General features: G+C 43.7%; 1 long non-coding RNA gene across 6 annotated transcripts in view; it reads left to right on the plus strand.

Annotated features, from left to right (window-relative positions):
* LOC148000990 (uncharacterized) overlaps positions 1 to 15,397 on the plus strand; it is a 71,688-nt gene that overhangs the window by 12,307 nt on the left and 43,984 nt on the right. Inside the window, exon 5 of one of the 6 annotated variants that reach the window (XR_015638315.1) lies at positions 7,238 to 7,414. The exons of 4 other annotated variants lie outside the window; for them this stretch is intronic. This is a non-coding gene — a long non-coding RNA (uncharacterized LOC148000990). Of the gene's footprint in view, positions 1 to 7,216; positions 7,415 to 15,397 lie in introns of those variants that run through there. One more of the 6 variants, XR_015638311.1, reaches the window with a different exon arrangement.

The raw sequence follows: 15,397 nt of genomic DNA on the forward strand, positions 1-15,397 counted from the left end.
TTTCAGAGGCAAAGTGGGGAGACTGTCCACCATGTGGCTAGGAGGAAGGTCTCAAAGCCCTCCCCTACAGTGACACACTTCCTCCAACAAGGCCACACCTACAAATAGTGCCACTCTCTGGGCTAAGCCTATTCAAACCACCACACTATTGTTTATGGGCTATAACAAGCCACATTTTCACACCCTTACCCAAGTTTGCTCCCTTAAACAAGCTTATTGCACCAGATGTGTATCTGGGCAGGGACTATGTCAGAATGCACACTTGCCCCTGATTGGAAATGCGGTGAATTGTGAGTTTTGCCTTTTTAGGGTCAGGCAAAACGTGACTCGTGACCATTTTCTGGGAAATCAGAGATGGACCTGGACAGAGAGTCCATCAGCCTGGCCAGCATTTAATCAAAGCTTGCTTCAAATGGGCTTTACACCTTGGTGGTAGTCTTCTTCTCGAGCAGCAAGATATTAATGGGAGCTCTCTCCCGGAAGCTGCCTCACAGCCCATGAACAATATAAGCAAGAGACATACTGCCCAGAGAAAATGGAAGCCATCGTCCTTGTCTCCCTTCTCATGAAGACCATGGGTTCTTTATAGGTTCTCCCAGTTACAAAGCCAGTGCTCATTGTTGAAAGCAGAAAACTAAGACAAAAACATTAGTTTTGTCAACTCAAACCTGTAAACTTTTAGGTATCCTAGTGAAAGAGGAAAAATGACCTTACATATACTACTTCATTTATTAATTTATATCTGGATTAATTATATAAAACTAGGAATTAAGTTATATGCAGTCATTGAGGTAGAAATCTCACCTTATTCCATACTGGTCTTTTGTCTGTGTGTCACACACATCTTCTCTATAAGCCACCTTGCCTCCATTAAAAACACTTTTGATTTTTAACACTTTCTTAAAAGACACTGTCTGTTGTTCTACTAATGTAAATCAAAGGCATGCTGTTGGGATCTTTATTCTCCCTGAGGAGAGGAGAGAAGATGACTATTGCCCTATCCCCCCCCCTCTCTCTCTTTCTCTCTTTCTCTCTCTCTCTCTGTGTGTGTGTGTGTGTGTGTGTGTGTGTGTGTGTGTGTGTGTGTGTGCGCGCGCGCACATGGGCATGCATGTGTGCCTGTAGAACAAGGTTGATCACCTCATGGCAACTGAGAAACTCTAAAGATACAGATAAATATAGATTGGAAGTAAGAAGACAAGAAAATAGATATTGTAGGCTGCGGGGAACCTGGGAGTTGGCCTGGCTCAACTACTTTGAGAGGTGTGAGTCACAGGTTTTTCAGGTTAGAGTCCATGGCCCTTCGGGCACTGTGTACCTTCCAGTTCCTGAGAGACCAATTCACTCCCTCAGCAACCAGGATGCTTTGTGTTTCTCCGCATGTTCTCTTAGTAGTCAAGGAAGCATGGACACTTCAGAGGACAACTGGTCTTAGGACATGAACCTTGTGCATCCTGTAAGGTTTGTAAACCCCACTGTATCCTGGCAACCACAACTGTATTGATCCTGGCCACTTTATTCAGCTCCTCATAAAGTTGTAAAAAGTCTCACGCTTTCAATAAAATAGTCACAGCCCCAGTCTTGCCATGGTCCCGCCAACCATGCCTGATTAATTCCTTGAGGCCATACCAGGTGACCATGGCCTGGAAAATAAGCACTTACTAAGAAAGCTGGAATTACTGTATGATTATTATCAAAGCAAAGAAAGAAAATTTGGGCCGATAAAATGCCCATAAAGAAGTCTTTTAATCATTAGTGTATGTAGCTAATGGTAGAACTTGGCAATGCCTGTGACAGATATTGACAAAATTAAGGAAGAAACGGCCGATCCTATGATCTGAAAACTTGACAACTTTATCTCAAACATTTGCAAGAAAAACAAACAAAAGCCTCAATAAAGACAAAGAGATACGAATATCCTAGTCAATGAACCATTTAATTGGTATTGTAGATCGCTTTATCAAACAGCAGAAGACTAAACATCTTCTGGTGCACATGTTCACCAGAGAGATTTTAATCTTCAGTTTAAAGTAATTCTTAATAAATTAACTGACAGCAAAACCATGCACAATATATACATAGAACATCAAGCTCATACAAACAACTCAAAAAATCTAAATATCAAAGGAACAAGTAATGTAATCAGTAAATGGGAAATAAACAGTCCAGACACTTCTCAAAAGGATGATCAAAGAAATGTTGGCTGTCCTGAGTGACAGGGAAAGGCAACGCAAACTATCCCGAGATTCATCTCACCTCAGTCGGAAGGGAGATAACAAATGCCTGTAAGGAAGCAGGGGGACAGCCACCTCATGCGGTTTTTGTAGGATTCTGAGGTAATAGTGATGGAGATGTAGTAATTCTGAGTTTGTAGTGATGGAGAACCCTCAAACACCTAAAAGTAGAGCCACTGTATGATCTGCCTGTACCTCTCCTGAGGATGTGCACAGAGCCATAGGATGCCGCAGAGACACTTGACACATCCTTGTTTTGTAGCACTGTACACACATGGCATCAATGCCTAATGAAGTCACAGTAAGAAACGTCAAAGCTAGAAGCACAAGATAGTTTTCTTAGGGCTGAGCAAAGACTTCTTAGATTGGACAACATAAATACTAAAGAGCAGCAATTAGACTTCATCAAAACTAAAACTATACTCACAAAAGGGACTCTATTTCTGAAATGCATAGGCAAACACAGGTGGTAGAAATCCTCCAATGTGTGTCTGACAAAAGGCTGTCGCATGGGACATACACAAACCTGTAATAAAGTGACAAAACACAATGACCAGGACGCCTTAACAAAAGAAAGCATTCAACTGGGTTTACAGTCCCAAAGAGCTGCAATTCACTATGGCAGAGCAAAGGCATTGTGACAACTGAGAGCTTTCATCCTGATCCATAAACGACCAGAAGAGAGAGACACCAGGAATAGTGTGGGCTTTGGATACCTCCAGACCTATACCTAGTGACACACCTCCTCCAACAAAGCCACACCTCCTAATCCTTCCTAAACAGTTCCACCAACAGGGGAGCCCCAAGTATTCAAATCCTGTGGACTTATGAGGGACACCTCAGTTAAACCATCACACAGAGTAATAAAAAGAAAGGCAACCCAATTAAAAAATAGGGGGAAAATTTGATCAGATACCAAGGAAGAGATATGAGGGGCCAATAAATAGCATTCCATCTCTATTCATTAATGAAATTCAATTCATAGTATCCTTACATAATCACTAGCATAGCTAAACTTTTCAAATATCAGAGATGACAAGTATGACACTACAATAATCTGATGCTTTGTTGATGAGAAAGTCAAAAAGGATAACAGAGAGAGAGAGAGAGAGAGAGAGAGAGAGAGAGAGAGAGAGAGAGAGAGCCTGATACACCAGCGTGCCTGTATCCACACCACCAGAGTGAATGCTCTAGCACTGCCTGGGCTAGCTATCCAAAGCCACAGTAGGCAAAGGGCAGGGGCAGCTCACCCACACCTTTGCCACCAGTGCCAGCTCTACTGTGCTGTCCAGTTGAGGTGCAGGGTCCACTCTCCAGAGCGCTGCAACTAATGAGGAGTGGGGCCAGTTCTCTTGCTCTCATGACCTCCAAGCCAGCTCGCCCACATGCTGCAAACAGCTAGGGTCTCCTAGACCCTAGCTAGATCATCTCTCCTTTGCCCATACTACCCCATGGCAGACAAGGATTGGATCCAAATCTCCTATGCTCACACCCTCAGGGCCAGCTCACTTGCAGCCCTGCCCTAGGGTGAGCTCTACCATGCTGCCTAGGTGAGGTGCAGGACCCACCCAGTGAGGGCAGAGACAGCTCTCTCACTCTCAGGACCCCAGAGCCTACTCTCTTGTCTGCCATAGATGGTGAAGGGTATGGGAAGGAATTTGGTTTGGGTTTTGTTTTGAGACAGGTTTTCTCTGTGTAGCTAAGGCTGTCTTACATAACCAATGTAGAACTAAACAAGAACAATCAATCAAAACAATAACGTGATTTAATCTGAAACATATTAAAAGAGAAATAGCTAAAATGTCTAGTTGGCATACCTTTTGTGAGGTTCCAGAGAGGGGGAATATGTGAGTGCATCTGACTGAAAGAGTATCCCCGAGGGTAATGGGCAGATGGGTGAAGGATTGATGGGTGGATAGATGGAGCATCAGCTGAGGCTAGTCAGCAAGCTAATGACAGAATTGCCATGGTGACTTTTCCATGGAACTTTACTGCAACTTCCTAATACAGTGTTGCACAGACCTCAACCTTAATCCCTCAGTTGTTTAGAACCTAAGCCCACAAGTGATGATTCTTGCATTTTGATACTGGCATGCTGCAGAATCACCAGCACATGGTGATAATGAAAAGCAGATCAGCTTTCATTTGTGTTTATTACTCTTTCTGCATTCTCAATAGCAACTCACATTCTTGTCTGCGCCCAGGGTGGGTCCTCCTACTCTATTCTCTTGGTACACCAAAGCATCGTAACAAGAATCAAACAGATATGCCTGATGCCCAAGCCCCTTCCAGTACATTCTCCTGCTGGCTGCATTGCCAACTATGCAAAGTTGAAAAAGAAGGGATTATTGTCTACACGGAGAACAACGCAATGGCTATGTCTCATACAAGTCAGCAATAGATTTTCAAATGACGTACTGGAAGAAAATGTCAAAGCTTTTATGAGAATTGTTATGTCTAAAGTGTACTCTGCTTCTTCTCACCTATAGCCACTTGGAGGTTCTCTGTCACTCATGGCCTTCCAACTGAGTTCTTTCCCATAGTCTAGACCCTCCGTGAGCTGACTGAATTCCTCTAACTTCCTGTGCCCCCAGGGTTTCTGGGTCTGTCTTACTCTATAATAACAGGATGCTGCAGACCACGTCGTTGTAAACAACAGGAGTCCTTCTTGTAGCTTTGTAAGGTGTACAAGACTGAGGGATTCTGCACCACCAGGATTTCATTATGGCAGTATCCCATGTTGGAAGGTGTGTGTGTGTGTGTGTGTGTGTGTGTGTGTGTGTGTGTGTGTGTGTGTGTATGAGAGAGAGGTGGGGGGAGAGCATGGCAGAGGGATAAAACAGGGTGTAGGTACCTACTCCAAGAACAATGTCATTAACACCTAATAGAGACAGAGCCTTGTGGTCCAACCACCTATGAAAGTCCCTGCCTCTTAAGATTGTTGCTATAGCAATTCAAGTTTAAGATGAGGTTTGGAAGAGACAAACCTCAGTGGCGTACTCCATGACCATCGAGCATGCATACACACACACACACACACACACACACACACACACACGCACGCACAGGCACACATATACTCATGCACACCACAGTAGCTTACTTCTTATTGTATTCTTCTCTGCCTTCTGGCTTTTGCCAGGCAATGCTTTCTTCCTGGAAGGTTCTTCGCACTCCATTTAGCCTAGTATTTTTATCTCTTGTGTAAATCTAGCTATTGCCTAAATTGAGGAGTCTGCGTGACATGGATCTATATCTGATGTTTCTGATGATAGCCCAGTGAAGGGAGTAGAGGAGGCCTGAGGGAGTGAAGTCTGCAGTGAATGTGATTTGACACATGCATAGCTTGCCAAGCTATGACTCTGAGACCAACTGCGACACATGATAAATTGGCAAAGCCATTGTCCATATGGCCAGGCTCAAGACAGTAAAGGAGCCCAAGTACAAGAGTTCATGAAGGACTAGTGACTAGTATGTGCAAAGACTAGTCGCTATGGCTTGCTCTCCTGATGTTTACAGCCTGAGACTGTTACAGACTATTCTCCTGCAGACACTAGCTAACTCCTGTGCTATGCCTATTATTAGGTTCTGGGTTGCAGTAGGCAAAGAACTCCACCTGTGCCCAGCTTCTCTGTCTGTTTCTGTGTGTCTTTCCTCATTCCTTACTACTCCCAGCCAGAGTTCTGGGACCCAAGCTGCTCAGGTCGAGGTTAGGCAGCAGAAGATAGTCAACAGACATTTGCAGAGTAAATAGAACATAGCGATTCAGTGGAGTGGGGATTCCGTGACTGGATGAAGGGGCGTCTTACTTTGTTAAGGACTGGAGACAGAGAAGAATGCTGGTAGGGAGGCAGCTCTGTCAGAAGCTCAAGGGAGGAGGAGCAAAAGGGCTAAGGGATGAAACAACAGGCACTTCCTGTTAAAGTCAACTCACAAGGGGCACTGTGGTTGACCAGGAGGAGAGTGGGTGGGAATTATGTCTTCTAGGAAGGTGATGGAAGAAAAATTTACAAAACTGCCCACCAGTCACGTCTATGATGAAAGCTTCTAAGGGGTGCGCTTTTTCTACTGTTTTACAACCCCAACTGGCTGAAACTGGTTTATGGTCAGAATCCTAAGGCTTTCCACTTTTCTCATTAACATAGGGCAACATTAGCTTGCACCGTTTTGGCCAAATGTGTAGATACATGTGACTCTAACATACCAGAACACACAAAGCTCCCAGAGAAATGATTCCAGAGATCTTGAGTTCTTACGCAAGCAATGATGGAGAGAGAAGCACAGTGAGCAGAAGAGAAGTGGAGAGACATGATACCCTGTTGTTGAAAACACATTGGTTTCTGCTTCATTTCCTGACACATCATGGGGGCCTGCTTGGCAATTTAAATGCTCTGGAAAACTTGTACATACGTGCAGACTTTTATCCCAGCCTTATCTGGGTTCCTGTTTACGGATCCCCTGACATATTCCACTCCAATGATAAGTGACTACGTGAAGGATAGAAGCTAAGCTAATGTACACAAGGACCCAAACCTGATCATCCAGCAGATTGTTCTTTCAACATCAGGAGTCCTATAGGCAACTTTCTGTAACAAGAAAGATCAAGTCATTTTACATTTGGGACCACATACCGATTTACAAACCAAGCTCTTAACTTTCCCCCCTTAGCTTTCTTGGCAACTAGGCCTGGACTTTAATTTCTGAGTATGTGTAAAATTAGGATACCAGACAAATGGAGCCCTGCTGACTCCCATGACACATAAAGCAGACATTGCTAATCACCTACTGAGCTTTACACAGCACATTCTATCAGGCCCATCACTACCAATCAATTGAGATTGTCCATGAGTTGAAATCTATTTACTCTCCTGGAACAAGATGATCCCCATAGCTTTCTACAGCTAATCTCTAAAATCTAGAGTTGTAAAGCAATATCCCCCAACACAGAAGCAAATCAATTTGTAACTTATTTTTTAAGACAGGATCTCTCTACATATCCCTAGCTGTCCTGAAATTTACTGTGAAGACCAAGTTGGGCTCAAACTCACAGAGATCTGTCTAACTCTGCCTGGGATTAGAGGCCTATGCCACCACATCCAACAATTTATAGCATTTTAGAAGCTTTCCTAAATAGACCCAGATCGAATGAGAAGAGAAATAACTTTACTGAGGTTGGAGAGGTAAGTGAACATCTCCACCTTTTTTGTACCTTGTCGTGTATAAGTAAAAGTGTTCCTGATGCCGCATTCCCATGTCCCTTACTACACTTCCATTCTTCCTGAAGCCATGGAAATGCTTGGGACAGCCCTCTCCCCTGGGATGCCCTCCTCTTCCAGCCCTCTGGGCATCAGGGTCCTTACTGCCTGCTGCTCTCCCATCAACACCTCACAGAATGAAGAATCAACAAAGCCAGCCAAACTGAGGTATTAACTCAGCGATGGCCTAACAATGACTTTGCTTTGTTGTGACAATTGCTCCAAATCAAGGAAGTGCATGATCCAGTGCTAGGAGTATTTGTTTCCAAACTACAAGGGTTAGAAAGTTGTTGAGAAGAAGATGTAGGGAAGAGGACCTTTTCAGCTTCCCTGAACTCTCCTCTAAGGTTGGGAGGCTAACCCTGCTCGTCCTTGAAAACTGGCTTATTGCCATCTGCTGACCCTTGCAAATGTGTGGAACGTGTGCTCTGACATGGCTTATGAACCACCCAAACCAAGATGTCTCGGTACCTGCTGGAAAATATGCAGAGGGTTGAACCCTACCCAGAATTCAAAGCTCAGGGATCAGGTCTCAGGAATGTGAACATTCCCTGCTCACCAAGAGAGCTCTTATGCCCAAAGGAATCTGAGGAGCAGCTCCTTCAGAGAAAACTGGCAAAGCTACATCAGGATTTACATTCTTCCAGTTGGGTTGCTGTTTCCCAACAGGATTGTAAAATGCCAGAGGGTAAAGACGAGGCTTCATACTTTAAAAACTCTCCATGAGTACTCTTGGTTTATATTTTAAATGATGTCTACACTTGAGCAATGTTTTCACAATTAACATTATAAAAGAACTAATGTCTTCAGAGCCCAGGAGAAATCAATTAAGTAGACATTCATCAGATATTTAAATTAAGTAAGAATTAAACAGCTACAGTAACTGTTCTCTGCCCAATTTATGCCCCTTTCTTCTAGATGTGGTTCCCAACCTTCCTAAGGCTGTGACCCTTTAATACAGGGTTGTGGTGAACCCCCAACCATAAAGTTATTTCATTGCTACTTCATAACTGTAATCTTGCTAGTGTTATGAACCGTAATATAAGTATCTGGATATGCAGGATATCTGACATGTGGTCCTCACAAAGGGGTCGTGACATACAGGTTGAGAACCACTGCTCTAGGACTTGCACACAAGCACACCACGTAGTATTTACAAACCAACCGTGTTTTCTTTCCTGCATTACTATGATTCTGTCACACGGTAGAGGTAGCATGGTCTTCCCTAGCATTGGACATTGTGACCTCACAAAGATGTTTACTTTCCATACAATTCCTTGAGAACATATCTACTCAAGTGAATTTAAGCAATATTCTCTTTGTTCTGGTAGAGGAAGAAGGTCATTTAATACAGCTTTGTGTCTGTTGTTGCATGGTTGTCTAGCACAATGACAGCAGCTCCATACACACCATTCATCTGAAAGAAATACAATCAATGAACTGATACCATAGTAACGTTTAAAGTTCTCAAGTCTTTTTTCCAGATTTTTTTTCTTTCTAGCATCTGGTAGAAAGTTTATGTTCTTCTGAGTGAATGATTGCTTTGAAATCAAAGAGGTTGGCCTTTGGGGTGTGTGGGATGTGTGTGTGTGTGTGTGTGTGTGTGTGTGTGGTGTGTAAATAACAGTAAAGTGACTTATACAATCAACGCAGAGCTTTTTAAAGATCAAGCAACACCTTCCACTGGCACAAGGATACATGCTACTTAGAGGGAGAAACTGTTTGAAAGCTAACACCGGAAGCCACATTCTGGACACAAAGTTTATGGTGTGTATTTGGTGTGGTTTGCAGCCCTCAGCCCCAAAGCACGGAGATGACGCACTTGCAGGCACCCATGGACTAGCTGGGGTCACTTAGGGCCTTAGTCAGGATGCACCAGGAGCTAGTAAACTATCCAGAAAAATACAAGACTGGAAATAATTTGGTTATTGTGGGTCACATGATCCTTGTTGACCTGTCCACTGATCTATGAAGGCAGCCGTGGTCAACAAGGCAATGGGTTGGGCTATATTCTGGTAACATATATTAGCAGGTCACTGACCATGGACTGACAATTCCAGCCTAGAGTGTGAAGGAAGAACTCAAGAAATCTGAACTTAGGGTTTCTGTATAGTATAGAAACACCCCTCCTCATCAGGGGAGTTCTCATACGAGGTGCCAAAAGGGCTACAGAGTCACTGGGCCAGGTGCTTTTCATGGTGAATATCTTTCTTTAAAATATTCCTGTGGCCAAATAGCTATTGGAATAGTTGAGATAAAAAGAAAGAAAATGGAGAGAGGAGATGGAGAGGGAGGGGAGACAGAAGGGAGGAAGGTGGGGGAGGGGAAGAAGGGAAGGAAAGAGAGAAAGGAAGAGAAGGGAAACTTTTTTCAGGAAATAGACTCATTTGTACAGGCCAGGTCTGCACAAGCCTGTAGGACCAGAAAGGGTTTGGTGACAGAGCAGATAAGACATAAGTCTTTGCAGGCAGTGGTCTGCGTTGTGTAAAGCAGCTGACAAGTGAAGTTGGTGGTTAAGTGCAGACTCTAGAATCGGGAGGGCTAAAGTTTAGGACGTCTGCTTTACCAGCTAAACTAGCAGGCTGATTTGAAGTGCTGATTCAGAGGCTAGTTCTGTGATTTATCCACTAACTGGTGTTCAGCAAACTGCTTAACCCACCAGCTCCCATTTTATCCTCTGTGAAATGTAATGAGGATATGGCGCCTTCTGAGATATGTGAAAATAATAAAATGGTGTTGAATATTTTCTATACTATAAATGTCCAGTGCATGGACTAGTGTTATATCAACTAGAAATTAAAAACATATCCAACACAGCATTAGCTACTATATTGTTGCTGTAATAAAATACCACGTCCAAGACAACTTATTTTATTTTGGATTATAATAGTTCTAGAGTGTTAGAGGCCATAATGGTGAAGACAGCGTGGCAGCAGGCAAACCAGGGCAGCCACATGCACAAAGTAGAGACAGTGAACTGAACAGAGGCAGGTCTGGAACTCTCCCGCTCCCAGTGGCCACTATCTGCAAAAAGCCACACCCCCTAAACCTCTCTACAGCGCCACCACCTGGAAGCCAAGCATTCAAATGTCTGAGCCTATGGGGGAGCATTTCTCATTCAAACCACCACAGAAGTTCTCGGAGAACAAAGAACAGGCGATACCAGGCTTCCTGTTTAGAATTCTGCTTTCCTGCTCTGTTCATTTCATTCAGTACGCTTCTCAAGCACCTATCATGTTGCAGGCGCTGGGGAGTTTCCGTTATAAAAATGGTAAAAAATGAAGTTTCCTTTTCCTTTCTTTTTATTTTTTTTTTTTACTTATTCACTTTACATTCCACTCACTGTCCCTCCCCCATCCCTTATCCCCTTCTCTGAGTGGGTGGGGGTCCCTGGGTATTCCCCCGCACCCTGGCACTTCCCGTCTCTTTGAGGCTAGTCTAGGTGTATTCTCTCCCATAAAGGCCAGACAAGGCAGCCCAGCTAGAAGAACATAGCCCACCTACAGGCAACAGCTATTGGGGCAGCTCCGGCTCCAGTTGTTTGGGACCCACATGAAGACCAAGCTGTACATTTACTACATATGTGCGGGGAAGCCTGGGTAGTTGTACTTGTGGATAGTAACTACATTTGAGAGGTAAATCAAATGTAGCTCTCTGGGTAGATTATACTGGGGATGATGCGGGGAAAACAACAAAAACTACATTGCTGCCCTTCGCCAGCTGCTGCCTATGAGACTCTGCCAAGGGGGCAGGCTGTTGGGAGACTAGAGAAGGAGTGAGGATGGATGCTTTGTTCCTGCCTGCCTCCTGTGATGTCAGCATCAGCATAAGCACAAAGCCTTCCTCCTCCCCCTGGCAGCAGCTGAGTGTTTGCAGTAAACTTTCTTCCAGGCACCCCATTGCTGCTCACAGACACCAGCAGAGAGCTGAGATGGGGGAAAAAAAGAAACAAAAACCCACAACCTCTTCCTCCCACATCCTAACTTATTTCTCTGCATTATCTAAGCGACTCCTATTTCCTCCTGGTTCCCCAACACCTGTTCAGTGGCACTTCCTGCATTCATTTGGTGTTGCTGGTGTTGCTGGTGTTGCTGGTGTTGCTGGTGTTTGTTGAGGTTTGGTCTGTTGCTGTGTACTGTAATGCTAAATTCTGTACCAGAAGGTCTAGGACTACAAGTGAATTCTCAAGGTTACAAACTTTTGTTCTGTCAATCTTGTTCCTTAATTTAAAATCATTGGTTACATAAAGTTGGCTACAGCCGATTACTGGAGGGATTAGAGGTAGATGGGTGACCGAGTTACTGGTTGAGGGTGAAGAACAGAGGAGAAAGCCGCCCTGAGGGGAGACGGACCACAAGCGCATAGGCCAGGAGAAACAGCAAATATTTGGGGAACACTGCTGGGGAAGCAGTGAGGCCAACAGCTAGAAAAGTAGATTAGGGATTTCACCCTAGTAATTGTCAAAGCCAAGTTAAATAACCCTAGTCTGAGTCTCATTTATTTGTAAGCTAGTTGGAATAAGCTTAAAGTGGTTGTACTATAGGTATTCGTTCTTTGTTTCTCTCTCTTTTCCCTTCCTGTGACATGTATGTGTGTATGTGTATATGTGTGTGCATATGTGTGTATGTGTGTATGTGTGTGTGTATGTGTGTGTATGTGTATGGGTGTATGTGTGTATGGGTGTATGTGTGTATGTGTGTTTGTGTGTATGGGTATATGTGTGTATGGGTGTATGTGTGTATGGGTGTATGTGTGTATGTGTGTATGTGTGTATGGGTATATGTGTGTATGGGTGTATGTGTGTATGTGTGTATGTGTGTATGGGTATATGGGTGTATGTGTGTATGGGTGTATGTGTGTATGGGTGTATGGGTGTATGTGTGCATGGGTGTATGGGTGTATAGAGGTATGGGTGTATGTGTGAATGTGTGTATGTATGTATGGGTGTCTGGGTGTTTGTTTGTTTGTTCATTTTGTTGTTTTTCAGAGGTGGGTGAGCATACGTATCCCATAGTATTGTATGGAACTCAGAGGACAACTTTCAGGGGACAGTTGTCCCTTCCCACTCTGTGGGTTCTGAAGATGAAGCTCAGGTCCCCAGGCTTAGCTGCACTTATTCACTGAGTCTCACTGGCTCTCTCCGTGTGGTTCCTATCATTCCCTGTGCCATGGCTGTGCAAGAGATTAAAGGGCAAGCCATGAGGCACATTAGCAACTTCAGGATTGCAGGCTTTGTGACCAGGCTTTTATAAAGGAAAAAAGCCTACAAGGAAAGACTTGTTTTTAAAATACAACGGAGAAAAACCGAAAAGCCAGTTTAATCTCGAACATGGGTGAAAGCCAACCCACGCAATGGGGAAAATATTTGCAAATCACAAATCTGTTCAGAAGTTCATATAAGAATATACGTTAAGAAAATTCCACAGCTGAATGACAACGGCCAGAGCAAACAGCCCGACTGAAATCCTAGTGCCGGTGTAGACAAATCTCCAAACCACGAGTACAGAAAGGGCCAAAAAGTACCTTCAGCCTCGCGGCTCATCAGAGAAATGCAAAACAGAAGTGGACTCTGTATCTATTAAGATGGCCATCCAGAGACAGGAAAGGGGACACAGAGATCTGGAGCTCTTGCCCACACTGGTAGGCAAGTTAAACAGGTGCAGCCATTGTGGAAAGCTAGCATTCCCATTCACAAAGAGGAAATGGAGGGGCGTGGCTCAGTGGCACTGTGCTCGTCCAGCATGCACAATGCTTACCACCAGCACCAGCACCAAACAAGGTAGAACTGATGCTCGGTGACACGGCAGTTCTGTTTCTGGGTGTGCAGCCCCAGGGACCGAGAGCAAGAGTTCAAACATACACCCCTTCATTAACCTTTACAGAAGCATCAGTTACAACGTCTGAAAGGAAGGCACAGCCCAAATGTCAGAGGAATATATAAACAACATTCTGGCATATCCTACGACACAAGCCTGTGAGAGACATGTCATAACCAAATCATAATAGAGGGTTGTCTAATTGATAGAGTGTTAAAGTTTTGGAAGGTTTAAAACACTCTGGAGGTTGACAGTGGTAGCAATGTGAATGAACGTAGGCCGTTAAAAATGTTTGTAGTGGTGGCTTCTCTGCTACAGCTGTTTCACTGCAATAGAAGAGGAAAATATGTATGCCAATGTGACTATTCTTCCTCTGAAAATCCCGTTAGTGTGGACTCCTCGTCTCGTCAAAGGTGTGGGCTTCAGATTGGGAATGCTAAAGAAGGGTGGGGGAGGGGCTGTGTGAGAGGTGGGCTGTGATCTGGGTGTAAAGTGAATGAATGAATGAATGAATGAATGAATGAATGAATGAAGAAAAAGAATGCTAAAGAAATCAGGTATCCCCAAATGGCAGCATTAAAAGAGAACACTTCTCCTGGTCCCTTCATCCTATGATCTTTGGGATGGGTGTTTCTTCATCTGCCTGGTGCTGTGAATGACAGAGACTTTTCAGCTTCTACCAGAGGAAGGTGTCGGAGAGATTAACATATTTGGAGAGATTCAAATTCACAAAAGGGCAAAGAAATCAATGCTAATTAAAATTACAGCAATATAATTGTGACTTCCCAAAACGTGTTGACCACCTACAATGCACACTGCAGGATCCTGATGCCCATGCACACTGCAGGATCCTGATGCCCATGCACACTGCAGGATCCTGATGCCCATGCACACTGCAGGATCCTGATGCCCAGTAGCTGCCCTCCCACCAAGGCTAGAGAAGGCTGTGCCCCATCAGTTGACTATCGATTCATGGCTTCAACATTGTCCTTGGTACAATAGATGGAGTGGCAGAAACCCTTCTTCAGGCCCAGGAGACATGAGCTCTTTGAGAAATCCTGGGCACAAAATCAACTAGGTATTTTTTTAAACAAATTTATTTCTTTACTAGCAATCAACACTGATAAGGTATTTCATTTTATGACTTAGTTTCATATCCATTAGCTCTTTTGATCCATACACTCTAACAGTGAAGGGGTGTCGCCCCAGAAATGATATTTTTAAAGGCATTTAACACGCCTAGTCTTCCCTTCTCTTTCTCTCACTGTCTTCAAACCAGCTGTAATGAGGTTTCGTCCTTTATCACAGGTGTCAGTGGATACATCTACTCTTCCTGACACAAAATGTGCACTTTAAACATTTCACTATTACTATATTCAATACAATAAAGACAAAATTATGAATGCAGCAGGATGTGTGGACACATGCCTTTTATTAGTGTAACTTTAATTTTTTCTGGGAAAACTAATTTTGGCATATCTGATTTCTGTTACATTTATCCCTTTACAGCGAGCTCTTCTGCTTTGACACTGGTTCCAGGCCCTCCTATCAGAATTTGGAAGGAAGCTACAGAAAGGCAGCCACAGTGCAAGATGTATATATATTTTTTTTTCAGTAGAAGCAGGATACTTTATTGAGAAAAGATGGGCTTCTTAGGTACAGCAAGCCAGAGCAAAGAGAGAGTGTTTAGTGACTTCAATGCTTATTGCAAAAATGGTGGGGACTCCATGTCAGGCCGTGGGGCTTTTGACTCCTTCACATAGTACACACTCAGTATGTGCCCTGTCACATGGAGCTCCATCCACAATTTAATGCATGGCATATCTCGTTATTATCTTACTCTGGGGTGTGTGTTTTAACCCTTTTGTATGATATTTTTATTAATTCTTTGAGATTTTATATATGAATACAATGTATTTTGATTGTATTTCTATCCCACTTTTCCCACTAGCTCCTCCAGAGCCACCCTGCCCTCTCTCAACTTCCTGTACTCTTCTTTTTTCTTTTAACCCACCTAGGTCAATTGCGCTGCCCGTTTACTCATGAGTTCTCTGCACTTGACTAGTTATGAGTCTACATTATAGGCCATCTG

The sequence above is a fragment of the Rattus norvegicus genome, chromosome 15 (assembly GCF_021556685.1).
Source record: "Rattus norvegicus strain SHRSP/BbbUtx chromosome 15, alternate assembly SHRSP_T2T, whole genome shotgun sequence".
Taxonomy (NCBI): domain Eukaryota; kingdom Metazoa; phylum Chordata; class Mammalia; order Rodentia; family Muridae; genus Rattus; species Rattus norvegicus.